Genomic DNA, 12,268 nt, shown 5'->3' on the forward strand with positions numbered 1-12,268 from the left:
AACTTTTTGCTTGATGTTGGTGTGACTGCTGAAGAATTTTTCTCCGTTGAAATCATCGCAAGTGCGTTTAACCCATCCTGATTCATAGCGCTCCTCAGAAATGTTTTTATTCTCTTTAATGTTGAAAAACTGCAATGGGGCTCTGATGTAGTCATAGGAATTGTCAAGAGAATTTTTATCAATACAGTAATCTCACTAAGAACACAATCTAAATTATTTTCTGTTATAAATTTTGACAAGTCAATCAATTTACAATAATCATGCATGTCGGGTCTACTGTAGAATACGCGAAGTTCAGTTTCAAGTTTTTCTTTGTTGATCATGGGATATGCTTCAGTGGTCAATTTTATTTCTCCTGTAGACATTTATTCTTAACATTAGCTAATTTATCCTTGTTAAATAATTTAGCAGCTACTAAATGTTTAATGAAAGAATACCTTGCTTTTCTGAGGTCATAATTGTCAATAACCCCAATAATGTTCTAAAATGAAAACCATAACAAATGTTATGTCTTTAATTGTAACGTCCAAATATTTAAAGAGACGGAGTAAACACGATAAGCACTACGAACAATGTACTATTGGCACAAATTTACGTATAAACAACAATGGAACTGCGCGACGGACAGTGCCTCATTATGCTAATAGTTCGCATCTCACTATGACGTGCATATGCTTGCGCGCGTAGCAATATGACGCTGTGGTAAACACAGTGCTGCCAGCGCCCTCCTAAGTGCTACAAGATGGATTTTTATTATTTTTTATACAAAATAAGAGAATTGTATAGGATTGTTGGTGATAAAATTAAATATTATGAGCAAATATAAAGAAATTAATAAATATATTTATATATCGAGAAAAATTAGGGGTGCTGCAGTTCCGTAGTGCCTATGCACGAGCAGCCCCTACTCGTATACGAGTACGAGGCGTGTTCAAAAAAAGACCGAACTTTTTAAATAGCGCGCTGTGGCTATGAGCACACTTAGCGGCAGGTTTTGACAACAAACTGTCATTCTCTCCGTTCTGCTATGAGCATTAGTCGTCGAGTTACATCCGCTAAAGTGAACACGTGACAAATGTTCGTCGGATTAGTGACAAAATGACAATGAAAGAGCTTGAAGAACAATGTGCGTGTGTGTGTGAAATTTTGCTGCAGAGTTGGTAAACATTTTACATTTCAACTGCTTAACCAAGCATGCAGGGAGACGAACAAGTATGAGGCGAACGCAGAGCTCTGAGTGGTTTAAACGTCGATCGATGAGTCGGTCAAAGATCGAGGCGATGTTCATTGTGTTTTTGGACTGGAAAGGCATTGTCCATTATTAATTTGTACCACGTGGCCAGAGGGTAAACAAAGAGTTGTACCAGGAAGTTTTAGCACGTTTGAGGAATGTTGCGCGTAGGAAGAGGCCTGAACTGTGGGAAACCAGACTTGGATGTTGCGCCACCTAAAACATCAGACATCCGTTGTGCCCCCATCCACCTTATTCTTCGGACACATTCCCCAGCAGACGCTTTTCTGTTTCCCGAACTTAAAACCACTTTGAGAGGACTTCTTTTCCAACCATAGAGGAGATTCAGGAAAATGCGACAAGAGAACTGCGCGCCATCACAGAAAGTGCGTTCCAGGAAGCATTCCAACAATGGAAGAAATGTTAGGAACGGGGTTGGAATCGCAGTAGAGGGGAGTACTTTGAAGGGGAGGGACCGTGCTGAAAAATGTTGTAAAATGAGAAAATTTCGGTCTTTTTTTTTTCCTTTCTTTCTTTCTTTCTTTTTTTTTTTTTTTTTTAACCACAATCCTTATATATTCCTCCCCATATATATAGAAATTATTTTACCTTGGGTATAATAAATGTTAAAGATACCAAGCAATTTTAAACCTGGTTTTACTCCATTTCTCAAGTAAGCAAACAGACAAACAAGTCAAGTTTGCGCCTGCAAGTGTTACCCAAGGTAAAATACTTTCTACATTTATATCTCCTACTGAGATTTTTATTTAATAAGGTTAAAACACCTTATGGTAACTTGTTCTGGTAAAATACTTATAAGCTCTGTATTACTAAAATCTTGGTATTTCTAGCCTGGCTCCCACTGATGAGACCTCAATAAAGATCGAAACCGGTCTGGGTGGTGGCCCCTTGCCTTTAATACAAAGCATCATACATCTCCTCCAAGAGATGTGTTTTGCATTATGGGTAAATATTAAGATTAGTGATCAGAGCTTATTCTACTTTTACCATGAGTTGCCTTGGTCTCGCACTACGTGCAGGGTCAGCTTGCAGGCGCAAACTTGACTGTTTGCTTACTTGGGAAATGGAGTAAAAGTAGGTTTAAAATAGCTTGGTATCTTTAACATTTATATATATTTATATATATATATGTATATATATATGTATGGGGAAAAATGAGGAAATGTTTTTACGAAACAAAATATTCACATGACTAGTTTCATCCTCTGCAATGCACGATCACCTTCAAAAAAGTCTTAAAAAACTCTCCGCACAAACAGGGATGGCGCACGGCAGTACTTGGAGCCACCAAACAATTAAAGCTTCGTGCCAATCGTGTTCACTCAGTTCAGGAATTGAAGCAGTGGATAAGGAAAAACGTGTTGTGTGCTGGAAGGGGTTCCGATCATTTGTTGAAAAAAATGGAGATCACGAGCTGGACAATGTTTGCATCGGTGACGAACCGTGGCTCCACCTATGCGGATACGTCAATAGTCAAAATAACAGAATTTGGTCATCGGAAAATCCTCGAGCTTTCCACGGAATGCCGTTGAATTTTCTAAAAACCGGAGTGTGATGTGCAGTCTCATGCTCGCATTGTCGGACCCATTAAACAATGCACCACTGTACAAGACATCATCACCCAGTTCGTGGCTCGCTCTCCTTGAGACCGAAGAACGTCACTGCTGTTTTCAGCAAGACGGCACCGCCTGCCATCAATCAAATGAAACAAAGCAATTCACTGCTTCTAAGAGTGACCTCCAATTCGGTAAAAAGATCACATGCCAGCGTTCAAGAACAAGGCGGCCATTTTGAACATTTACTATAGTAATGTTTTTTTGGGGGGTGGAGGGGGGCCTTTGTAAAGATACAGTTATAAGCCTTGTTTGTTTGTAGCGAGTTAGTTCTATAAAGTTTGTCACTGTCACTAACATCGAAAAATTCAAGTTTATTTTATGATGTGCGCGACATTTGGATCACCCAGTGTGTGTGTGTATATATATATATATATATATTTTTTTTTTTTTTCTTCTGTGTATGCAGGGGTGTCCATAATTAAACTTCCCCTATTCATAGGCTTCTGTAGCTCAATCTAATAACCGGAATGTCCAAATTTGATAGGAAGACTAATCAAGAGATGGTAAGAAATATTCCGCGGAAAACTATTCAAGTTCGAAAAGTCGCCGATAGGGGGAATTTGGTTCTGTACAATGTAAAAAAAAAATTGTTAAAATGCAAAAAATTAATGAATAAGACTAAACTGAAATTAAATATGACCTTTATGTGTTGCTCTTATGATAACACAGCAAAAAAAAATTAACATCAATTTAATTTAGCACAATAATTACGGAAGTACAGTTACTGGAGCGTAAGTTGTGACAAATCTGCTGCACAACTCCAGCACATTGAGTTCACCCATGCGAAAGATGACCTGGTTCAATGTGGCCACAATCCTCGTGGACAAGAAATGGCATCCTGCACACAGCATTCTCAACAGTAGAACGTAACGTATCTGAAGGAATGTTCACCTTAAAGGACAACATGACACGTTGTCCTTTAAGGCTGTCAAATTCGAGACACCGCCACGATGGACGCTGGTCTTCAGGTAACCCCACAACTAAAAATCTCATGGAGTAATCTCAGGGGAGCGAGGTGGCCATGCAGCTGGAAAGAAGCAGCTAATTATTCTTTCTTTCTTTCTTCTGTAAAGTGATGTCGTAAATGCTGCTGTACCACTCGTGCAATGTGGGAAGGATTCTCCATCTTGCATAAAAATGGTCTCGTCCAGACATCTCGTTGCAGATTAACGAAGCTGTTCAGCATATCGCGATATTTCCTTGCGCTGATGGAACAAGTTACTGATGCTGTCGGAGTGATGCACTCCAAAAAGAATGGCCCTATGATAGAATCTACTTGATAGCAGATTCTGTCATAGGGCCACACCAACTTTCAACTTTTGGTGAATGCAATGGGAGTTCCTGGAGCTACTTGGAATCCCGAATTCGACAGTCACCTCATCTCCCCATAGAATGTTGTATGGTCAAGCATCATCGACTTCCAATCTGACCAGAAACGCAGCGCAGATGCCGGTCATCTTCATGATCATCGTGTAGCAGCTTTTGCACGTGGCTGATCTTATATGGATAAAATGTACTAATTTGGCGCAAGACTTTCGATCCCGCGTAATAAAGCATATCCAAATGTCGCGCTGCTCCACGAGCGTTGCTACCACCAACACCATTTTCGTGTGATCTGTCGACGATCGCAGTGGCAACTTCTTCAATTACTCTTGGTGGCACTGGTTTCCGCCCTCTGCCAGGTCAAACTTCCGAATCATTGATCTAACAGAGGACCTTTACGCAAATTCTGGCGAGTTCTAAACTCAGGCGGATGCGTTGCACTCGTTAAGGTCAAATAAACTGACAAGTAACGCGCGATGTTGAACGCGACTATCAATAGGAATGCGTTTATAAAGTTTTCGCTTTACTTCATAACTCTTACGATGCCAGAAAAAATCGGCGTTCAATTTCGTTTTATGCAAATTTTCGGCTTCCTAGGTTAGAACAGCGCCACAAGCTCCTCTATCGGTGACTTTTCGAACTTTTTTTTTTTAATCGATCGAGCTACATAAGGATCTGAATAGAGGAAGTTTAATTATGGCCACCCTCTATATCCGCGTTCACACCCAGAACCAAGGTCTGGATTTCCTGTAGATAGCAAAATTCCATTCTTTCCACTTTTGCGTCTGAAAATGGAACCGTTAAATTGACTGCGACTCGACTCAATGTGTGCAAGCGCATTCTTCCGGGCTAAGTTGAAGTGGCGGCACTTTGACTGAGACTTGAGATTTGTCTCACTTCTGTTTCTTGCTGTCTAATGATTGCCCTTTCTTGACGAAGGCGCCAGACATTCGGATTAATTCGACGCATCACAGAAAGTCTCAATGGTGTTCCTAAAGATAGAGTTCCCAAATGATGCTGTGTGGATGAGAGAAAAGCTTCTCAGCTACACGTTAGATACGAAAATCTGCAGACTCCACGAATTGGGCAGAATATTTCCAACAGGTGGTTGCCAGTGCAGAAAACCAATTTGGTGAATTAGCGATTGAACTGTGAAGGAGCGTTGAGCGACTGATATACGCCTCTGCAAGAATTTGGATGAGAGAGAAGAGATTACCGTTGCCAATATCTGGCAAACTCTGGATTTTTTAAAATTTTTTACATGAGAAAAATACACCGAAAAAAGTGTATATTTTAGTAAACGAGTATTTAGGCTTAGGTGTTTGTTTACATTCATTTTACTTCATCATCATCATCATCATCAAATTCCTGCCATGTACCCTCAAGGGTGTAGAGGATATGATAGTACTACATGAAAAAAATTACATCATTACTAACTTCCTATCTACAATTTTCCTCCAAATCAGTCTGTTACTTGTCAAGACTCCAACATTATCAGATCTTATATTTCTATCGTCTCAGGCACTTTGTACCGTATCAATCCACCTATATCTTGGTCTTCCTCTTGGTTGTTTTCCTGCCAACCTGGCAGAGAACACTTGTTTTGCTAATCTTTCCTCTTCCATTCTGCTTAAGTCTGACCAAACCACCTGAGATTAGCTCTGCTAACGCATTCATGTTGCAGTTGAATGGAATAATTCACAGCACGAAGATAAATAATTAAACAACAGCTTTAATCGATTTCAATATTTCTACTCAGCGATAGAGACATCATCCGGAAAAATAAGTGGGAGAAATGAATAGAATAAATATTCTATTACTATTCCCTATATTCGGGCACTTCAGAAAAAACTGTGAAGAAATATAATCTCTGCACTGCTTTCAAACCTCATTTGAAAATGGCTTCCCTTCTATGATCTCCTAAGGATCCACTTCCTCCCCTCTTTATTCCAGGTGTTTACCGGACTCCTTGTTCTTGCAAATTATCATATCATGGTCAGAATGGAAAATCTGCTAAGATCTGCCTAAAGGAACACAAAAAGTACATCCGCCGCCACAACTATGGTCAATCAGGTCTAGCAGACCATGTCTTACACAGAATCAGATGGAAGAAAAGTATCATGCTCCATCACAGTATAAATACAAAGTTGAAAGACTTTTCGGAATCAGTGACAGATTTAAAGAACTTAAAATAATCTTAAGAAATATGGTCGCATTAAACTTCCAAAGATTTGGGAAACTTTAATTCTTAGGCCTCCTGCCCAACAGGAGGATAGCCAACAGCACCCATAAGGACGCCCCTCATAGGGCTTTAGTTTTTATTTATTCTCACTGATTTCTTCCACTTTTTGTTTCTTGTGAGTTTTTTTGTGTGTTATTACAATTTTAACATTTGTATCCCTGATGATGTCTCTGTGACTGAGACGAAATATTGAAATGGAGTAAAGCTGTTGTTTAATTATTTCTCTTTGGGCTGCGAATTATTCCATTCAAGTGCATCATCAAAGTGTATACTTCGGTGGCTCATTTTTTATTTTATTTATTTATTTATTTTTCACGTGTTCTACTATGCAGCAACTAGAAGTCGTGCTTTTATCGCACGTGATTGAGAATTCAAAGATAAAATAATTTTTCGGAAAGTATAAAAACACGTCTCTTCGTCGTTAAACATTCCATTCGGTTTGGAAAAGCGAATTCGTGAAATATTTCAGAATATCGCTTCACTTGCAGTGGAATGGGGTGGGGTGGATGGGGAGGTTCAATGACGGACAGACATCGGGAAAAACGTGTAATCGTCCTTATTTATTCACAAACACGATAAATGCTCTGCAAACGCTTACCGGAGAAAAATACCCCACGAACAAAGGGAGAAAAATCCCCATTCGACGAATCTCCTAAAAATTCAACTTGCAAAATTAATTTCAGTCTCTTTATTCTCAATTTCTTTTCGTAAACTGCTTCTAAGAACGTGCGGCATGCGAGGCCTCACCAGGAATCGCCAATGAAACTTTCTTCGTGCGAGTTTTCCTTTTTCCTTTTTTTTTATTTTTTCAGATTCTTTACAGATTAAGTGAACGCTTTCAGTTTCGATCGCATCCTCAACTGTCCATCGCGCTGATTGAGGAATAAAGATTTACAAGCAAGAGAAGGGCTCAATAAACTGCATCGCGACTCGCGGGGAGATAGAGAGAGAGGGGGGGGGGTAGAAGAGCGAGTTAAGCAGGAGAGCAGTTAAAGAAATTCCAGAGAGAAAGAAAGAGTGAGAGATGAAGAGCGATAAGTATTTTTATACAAAACAAAATACCAACAGCGAAGAGATCATTCGTTAAAAATCCTCTCCCTTCTGTAAGCAATTTCAAACGTTCTTATAGAATTCACAACACTGATTAACGGCGTACACGATTTCTTTATATGTAAAAATAAATTCAAGTTGCTGCTCAGACTCACAAATTATTATTCCTAATCTATTAAAAATGCATTCATTCAAAACAAACAAATGTGCACACAAAACAATTCCAAAAACAGTTTAAATGAAAATACAGGGTGGCCATAAAATAACTTTCCCTCTTCGGAGCCATCTGTAGCTAAAACCAATAAACGGAATGAGACCAAATTTTATATTAAGACTTTCGAAGGCATGGGGAGATGAATTCCGCGAAAAAAGATTTCGTACCAAAAATCTCTGATAGGGGAAATTTTGGCGCTGGCGGAGCCGAAAACAGGCAAATATTTGCAATAAACGTAGGTAAAAAGGATTATGCAAATTTTACTATGCGTAAAATTTGCAGCAGCCCCACCAATTCCACTTAAAAAGGGATTGGGAAAGTAATCCAGCAAGTACCACTGCATTCTCAAAAAATAACCGTGTGGTGTGGCTTTACAGCCGATTTCATAACAGGATCATAGTTTTTTTAGCGTATTACCCCTACAGGTCCTGTAACATGCTCCATTACTAGAGAGAGATTTATCGACGAATGCTGGAAAATTTTGTCATTCCTGCATTGCAGCAAAGACAATGTTTGGACTCCATAATGTTTATGCAGGATGGAGCACGGCCACACGTTGACCGTTCAGTACAGCGCCTTTTACGCCAGCATTTCAGTAATGACAGGTTATCAGTCAGTTCTTTCCGACGGCATGGCCGCCTCGATCCCCGGACATCACTCCATGTGACTTTTGGCTGTGGGGGTATTTGAAATCCGCTGTGTATGTTGGTGGCGTTTCCAACTTGCATGTCTTGAAAGAGAACATAAAACGGGCTGTTATGAACATCCAATCCGACTCCTGACGCTCAGCTGTAGAGCATGTCGCACACCGAATGTAATTTGTTGTACACAAGAAAGGTCAGCACATTGAAAATCGTGTATGTGGTCCAGGGGACCCTGATTCTGATCAATAAAACATTATTTCCTGAGAGTTCAATCATTACATTAATTTCTGTGTCTCTCGCAAGTTGCTGTTTTAGTTTAATTATTATTATTATCATTGTGAGGCGCCACATATCCAGCTGGAAAAAGTGACACGGTTGTCGCTTACACCGTCCAAATGTTATTATTCCATTTTATCTGCCTTTAATGTAATTAACCGCATGTGTTCGGCTCCGCCAGCGCCAAAATTTCCCCTGTCGGCGACTTTTGGTACTAAATCTTTTTTTCGCGGAAATCATCTCCCCATGCCTTCAAAGTCTCAATATAAAATTTGGTCTCATTCGGTTTATTGGTTTTAGCCACAGATGCCTCCAAATAGGGAAAGGTTATTTTATGGCAACCCTGTAATTCAAACTCACGTGAGTTATTTTACAGGAAAAACCTACAAGCAATCTATTTGAAAGTAAACTAAAGGAGGAACTCCTTCAATCATAACTGATGTTTGAAGATCACTGGGTAGCCCTTCTCCGCCCATCAGCGATCCCTGAGCGTGCACCCACGACAATCAATGAATTAACGCTTATAGGGAGAAGATTATGCGAACAAAATCCCCCTCCCGTATACTGCAGCCCTAAATTCTAACACGCATATATTATGTCTGGAATAATATACCTGTTAGATACCTGTTATCTATGGTAAAATTTTCGAAAGCGGGATTAAAAACAGTTTCTTAAAAACTCTACTTGCCAAATATCGACCAACTTTGTCGCTGGCAAAGAAAGGACTGGAAAAGTTTTTGGTCGGCGACTTAAATGGAACCTATAACGGTCCTTCTTCGGGCAGTCTAGTACTATGGAGACAAAGTTACAGCATAAAAGATGTTTTATTTATTTATTTATTTATTTTTCCACAAAAGAATACATCATCTGGGCGATGAAATAAGTGCCACTCATATTAACTTTTTTAATATATATATATATATATATATATATATATATATATATGAATAAATATATAAAAATAAATAAATCCCCAACACCATTTTTTCCCAAGGGGAGAGGAAGGAACTCCTTTAATCATAACTGATGTTTGAAGATCGCTGGGTAGCCCTTCTCCCACCAAAATAGGCATTTTAGCAGACTCGATGAGTCTAATTTCCCATTTTCAACTTATTTTCTCTTCAGTCCAACTGTTGCGTTTTTAATGAATATTGAAAAATCACATGACCCATGCAAGTAAACGCGAGAACACCGCTAATTTCATTGAATTGCCGATATAAGATTACAGACGGTGGCTATTATATGCGCATTTATAATAAATTACATAAAGAAATGTTTCGAAGAAAAAAATCCGACTGCCTCGCCGGAGGAAACTGCCCCCAGGGGGTTTAAAACTTTCTCTTTCCGATAGACTCGCCTGAAATCAGAACTTTTCCGACTGGAGGATCATTGACTGTGGGATGCGAAAGAATCAAGATCTGAAGTAAGGAGGAAATGCAATCCGTTGGATTCTTCCTTACATTTACCGACCCCCCCTCCTTCTTTCTTACTCTCAATTACTTTTATTCACGTTATGGCCATTAAGAGAATTGGCAATTTTCTAAGTAACTTGGCGGCTTGCCACTGCAGTACTTGGAATTCCTCGTATCTATTTTAATATTTAAGCATTGTGGCAAGATATTGTGAGCACGAATGGCACAATATGGGCACGCGAAGCACCCCCAGAACGCTTTTTGCACGACTTGCTGAGGCTTCTTCGTTGTTGAAAGAAAATGCCGTGGAAACCAATATTGGATTGCCCACGCTCTGCTAAACACTAGATGGCGCTTTCGCCGTTTAGAACTCGCCGGAATTGTGATGTTTTCAGAACGATGGGGGAGCTGAGACCATAAAATATATTTTATGAGAATCCTGGAGATCATCAACGCCGTTGAAATACGAACGATGGGAGAGAAAACATTCACGTGTGATGTCTGGGAGACGTCGTTTGTGGCGAGCACTAAAGGAGATGAAAGAAAAAAAAGACACTAAATCTGCCTCGGAATAGGCATTCCGATGACTTACCTGTAATTTGAGCCTCTGTCAATCCGGATCGAGCCGGGTCCTGAAAGTAAAAGAAACATCATTTACTTACGAGAACAAAAGCCCATCTTTATTATTATTACTATTCGAAGAGTTGGGTGTTTGTTTTTTTAGCGAACATTTTGGCAGACTTTTAAGTACCAAGGCGTGTTTATGTGTAAGCGCGTTTCGGGATGGTTTACGATTATTCCTAACAAGAAAACTTGCCAAATAATTTGGATCAGCTTAGTGTTGTGAACAAGGCAAAAATCACTTCTGCAAGATAAGAGGGAAAGATCTTCCACTTCAGATTTGATTGTCTCTTATCGGTCACGCGAGAGTGGTTGTGCTCGAGTGTTCAACGCCACAAAGCATTTAATCAACGACTCCGAATATCAAAGCAAAATATCAGACCTAATCGAACGATCACAGTAAAGTTGGCCAAAACGTTCGTGAATGTGTTCAAATACGACACTAATTAAAATACCGAAATCCCGTTTTTATAACTGAAAATGGACTTTCTTCCTTGTTCACAAAACCTCCGTTACTGAATGCAATTATTTTTTTTTAATATTTTTTTCCTAGCGGAACACGTAAAAGTATTTCGCTGATTAACATGTGGATGGCGTTGATAATTCAATTGTAAGATAAAAAGAAATTTCTCTATCGAAAATTAACGCATAAAATCTTTAGAAAATTAATATTTGAGTTACGTAATGAAAATTTTATTTTTATTATCTCCCAGTCGAACAGGCTATCGAAAAATTCGTGAATTTACAGCAGGCTGAAATACGAACACACCAGTAAAAAGACCTTTTTTCTTTTTTTTTTTTTGCGTTTCCCATCTACTAATCACGCGGTGATTCCTTTCTTCCTGTTGTCATGGTTACGAATGTTATGTTAGAAGTCACTACTAGAGGTAGTTTCATTAGATACTAATCGACCTATCCCTCTCCCCGTAATGGAGTGATTTATGTCTGCTTTAGGCCTAAATGTCGCGAAAGAGGAAAGCGATATCATCCGCCATTTTTCTGTACAGAAACGCTGTCCAATCGTTATCCCGGTCACTATGGGAACATTCTAAACTACTGGTTCCATTGTTCCACGTCTTTATTTGAGTTTTTTTTCTTTTTCTTTCTTCGAACTGGTTCCGATCGATTCTTGTATGAAGCGACGGAAATGATTTGGGGGCTTTATCGGATCGCATTTCTGAAAGTCGGCAGGAAACTGTCGCATCCACGACGGAGGAATGTCCGAACGATTTTGTAGCAAGTTCCAATCGATGCTAACTCTACGAGAAAGAAACCTTTCCTGCACCGAGAAGCCGGAAATATGGAAATCGCAGCCTCATAAATCACCCCCCTAATCCGATCTGTCTCCCCGGTGAGCCTCGTCTTCCTTGGCATTAACGTTCGCTTAAAGAGATTAATCTCCTCCATCGCCTATCAGTTCGTGGGCCGAGTTACTAATCGAAAAACACAATGGGATTCATTGGGGACACGTTTACAACCACCCCCTACTAATGTGCGAATCAAGACAAGCAGGATAGCGTTTGTTTGCAATGATAGATTTGGTCCATGGGGTTAGCCGGGATTCGCCAAACATTTGTTCCGTGAAAGCTGACCTCTTGTCAGATACCTGCGTACTCGT

General features: G+C 39.6%; 1 protein-coding gene across 1 annotated transcript in view; it reads right to left on the minus strand.

Moving 5' to 3' along the window:
- The window catches only part of LOC150105229 (calcium-binding protein E63-1-like), a 92,424-nt gene that overhangs the window by 26,911 nt on the left and 53,245 nt on the right, over window positions 1–12,268 (minus strand). Inside the window, exon 3 of the mRNA XM_090396208.1 lies at window positions 10,622–10,661. The gene's annotated coding sequence lies outside the window, so the exon portion shown is untranslated. The remainder of the gene's footprint in view (window positions 1–10,621; window positions 10,662–12,268) is intronic.

Source organism: Typopeltis vanoorti, chromosome 7 (genome assembly GCF_054136105.1).
Source record: "Typopeltis vanoorti isolate ZY-2024b chromosome 7, IOZ_Tvanoo_1.0, whole genome shotgun sequence".
NCBI classification, from domain to species: domain Eukaryota; kingdom Metazoa; phylum Arthropoda; class Arachnida; order Uropygi; family Thelyphonidae; genus Typopeltis; species Typopeltis vanoorti.